Source organism: Elephantulus edwardii, unplaced genomic scaffold, assembly GCF_000299155.1.
Source record: "Elephantulus edwardii isolate Elephantulus edwardi_28Jun2011 unplaced genomic scaffold, EleEdw1.0 scaffold00184, whole genome shotgun sequence".
NCBI lineage: Eukaryota > Metazoa > Chordata > Mammalia > Macroscelidea > Macroscelididae > Elephantulus > Elephantulus edwardii.
In genome coordinates, this window is record NW_006399934.1 from 5,726,117 (window position 1) to 5,729,955 (window position 3,839).

The following is a 3,839-nucleotide window of genomic DNA, read 5'->3' on the forward strand; positions in this document are numbered from 1 at the left end:
TCGGTTGGGTCGCCTTTCTTTGGGATAGGAACAAATATCGATCTCTTCCGAAAGTCAGTTGGCCAAGTGGTCGTTCTCCAGATTTCTTGGCACAACTTGGTGAGCACGTCCAGGGCAGCATACATGATACATAGCAAAATTCAACCCCAGCAGATCCATCTTCGGGCACCTTTTTAGGAGGTGTTATAATTACTCAATTCTGCAACTTTGACTCTTAGAAAATATAGAAGTTTTTAACTAGCTGAGCTACAACTTAACTAGGAACACTGAATTTGACCCAACACTATGAAAATAGGTCAGATAGTATATGTATTTCTAGAAATTCCTAATACTAATATTATTGTAAAATAAAGAATTGCTAACTTATTGTTTCATTATTCTATGTTACTTTATTTTTTTGTAATCATGTACTCTGTTATTGCGGCATATTTTCTATGACTTTGGAATCATTATGGATAATTATCCAGTATTCTACTTAAATTTTTATGTCAAAATGTAAATAAAGGAAAATTTCTTCAATTGGCTGTGAATCAGAATCAACTGAATGGCACATAACAATTTTTTGAGTAAAGAAAAATAACCAAGGAATCTTTTGTATGTCCTAGAATGGGACCATCAAATTATGCATACACAGAATAAAATAAAGAATACAAGGACATTGGCCATTTTTTCAGATGTACATATAATTGTCATCCTTTATACAAATGCCTGAATTTATAACTACAATAAATAAAGAAGTGGCCTACACTATCATTCAGCATTCTTTTAAAGGTAAACAGATATTGTTGTTGTTGAGTGCCCTCAAGTTAGAACCCACGCATAGCTGACCCTTCAGTGGGTTTTCAGACACAGTCAATCTCACAAAGGGATATTGTCCGTCCTTCTCCAGTGGAGTAGCTGGTGGATTAGAACTGTGCGCCTATGGGATTGCAGCACAGCTTCTTGCCACTAGGCCTCCAATGATCCAAAAAAAGATGTGGGACCATAAAATGCTGTAATCAAGTAGGAAAGGAGCTTTATGGTTTGATATTTCTCTTTTTTAAAAAAAAAGAGGATAATGAAATAATTACTAAAGACATCTGTGGACTAAAATAACCTCTCCTTTTAAATCAAGAATTATAGGAGAAATGGTTGGTTTAACACTCTCTCTTATCCCCATTATAACTAACGTTCTTTCCCAATCTATCACTATGTCATGTTAGTCTTTTATATGTTTCTTGTTCTAAGTAGTGTGCCATCAAATCTCTCCCAGTACTGACCTTCCACAATTTCCACCGTGCCTGCCAATCTCTTACTATTCCTTTATATCTACAAAATGATGTGAGGGATTGTCAATCTGGATGGCTTCCCATATCATCTTTTGTAATATTTCAGATTTACGAAAACCAGTATGAAAACCAGAAAAGAGATCCTGGGTCTGTTCAAAAGATTTGCTTTTAGCACAATACAATAACTCTTTAGGGCATTCACATTATCAAGGGACAAAGTCTCCTAGGGATTAAGAGACTTTTATGGAAACAAAGGAAGAAAATAACATGCTGTACTTGATTGGGGCCATTGGGAAAGCAAATCTCAAAGTGGCAATTAATATACCTCAAGAAGATGTAATGGTAGAATGGTGTAATTTTTCACAAGATCTAACTTTCCACATACATATTTTCAACATGATGTTGAATTTATACTGAATACAAATTAGTATAGTAGCAAAATGGCAATGAAGCCCTCTGAATTGTATTGACAATGATAGCAATAGGCTGTGGAGAGTCTCCTAATTTTTCTTTTTCTTCCCCTTGTTTCCCAAGTAGCTAAAATCCAAAGTTACAAGATTAACAGGTCATTTTAGATAGCATCCGAAAACCATGAAACAAACAAAAAGACTGGAAGAACTGAAGACTAAACTGCATTAATATTATTAGCTTTTCACTCTCCCTGTTCTATTTATGCTTTCTTAAGTTTATTTTAAATTAAGTTCCAACTTTATCTCTGCAAAATATTGATAAATAATTCAAATTATCACTCAAATCTTTTAACTGAATGTTTAGATGGCCTTGATATGTTTTATTTAGCATATAAAAAAATCTTCACTGGTAACTTCTTGATCTCTTGTTGGAATCTCCTTGAATTATTGCTAGAACAACATTCCACAATTTTTATTGACCATTATCTACTTAAGTCTAGCAGGACCCACAAATATTACCTAGAATATCCTACATGGACAGTCCTTTTTTCCATGAAAAATACCAGTATGCTTTAGTGAGAAGAAGAGATAAATCCATCTAATTTATCTTTCACATCTTAACCTTTTGTCTAATTCTACATGGTTTTCTATATTGGTTTTGGAATTACACAATAAGAACTAATCACTATTTAAAAATATATTGGCCCTTATAATATTGTTCAAGTTAGATTTAGGATTTCTTAAAATTTCCTAAATTTTATTATATTTAGAATTGAAGTATTTGGAAGAGATGTTAAAATTTACTTTTTGGTTCATTTGAAGTGTGGAAGAGACATTGTCCTAAAGGCAAAAAGTTTGAGATATCCAACTGTCCCTGTTCTTAAATAAAATAAAGAAATCCTTGGGAAGTGTTGTTATAGTTTTTATGTGCTGTCGAGTCCCTTGCAACTCATCGCAACCCTACGTACAAAAGCTCTAAACCCTGCTCTATCCTGTGCCAACCTCACTGTCTCTGACACACCTACTCCCATTACCCCAATCAACAAATCGATCCATCTCATTGAGGGTCTTCCTCTCTTAAGCTGTCCCTCCACCCTCCCAAACATGACTGCAAGGACTGCTCCCTCCTTACAACATGTCCAAAATATTTCAGACAAAGCTTCAGAATCCTTATCTCCAAGGAGCAGCCTTTATTAATAGATGCCATCTAATCAACTATTACTCATTGCAGTCCAATGAACAATAGATCTGAACCTCTCCCTGTCCTACTTCATTCCCAAGAGCTCTGGTATTCTGGAGCTCATTATTACAGTCATTGTCAATTCATCTTCTGTAAGTCTTTGTTTCTTTTTCTGACCCTCCATCTTTCCCAACATGATGTCCTTTTCCTGGCTCTTCTTAGCAATAAGAAGGCATTTCATTATGCTTGTTTCTAAGGTGCACCATGTTGCATATCCCCCAAGACAGACTTGATTATTCTTTTGGAAGTCCATGGAATACATAGTACTCTTCTCAAACATCAAAAACCACAAAGACATTGATTCTTTTTCGGTCATCTTTACTCAATATTCAACTTTCAGATATATATTGTTATTAGGTACTATCAAGTTGAGTACAACTCATAGCAAACCTATGAAGCCAACTTGAACCCGGCCCTACCCTTGGCCATCCTCACCATCTCTGAAACACACAAGCCCATAGCTCATGTTACCATGTCAATTTATCCCATTAAAGGTATTCCTCTCCTTTGCTGACCTGACATCTTTTCAAGCATGATGCCTTCTCCAATGAATAGCCTTACCTAGCTATAAGTCCTAAGTATGAAAGACAAAGCTTCATGTTTTCCTCTTAGGAGCACTCAGGCTGCACCCTTTTCAAGACATACGTGTTTATATTCCTTAGCAGTTCATGGGATGTAAAGGAAGTCATCCAAAACCATAACTTGGATCTAGGATACTTGAGTCTTTGAATTGACACCCTTGCTCTTTAGCTCTTTGGAGAGGTACTTGACAGCATATATCCCCCAACACAACATGGCTTTTTAAAAAAAAAAAATTTAGGTTATTTTTCATTTCAATGAACATCTACAGAGATTTTGGGATTCCATTCATTCATTGTTGCACCCTCCTCCCCACACATGGCTTTTTAATTCTTTTTTTTT

The 3,839-nt window shown here is 35.4% G+C and overlaps 1 pseudogene; it reads right to left on the bottom strand.

Moving 5' to 3' along the window:
• The window catches only part of LOC102860297, an 8,060-nt pseudogene extending 6,703 nt beyond the window's left edge, over positions 1-1,357 (bottom strand).
• Between the last annotated feature and the right edge of the window lie 2,482 nt (positions 1,358-3,839).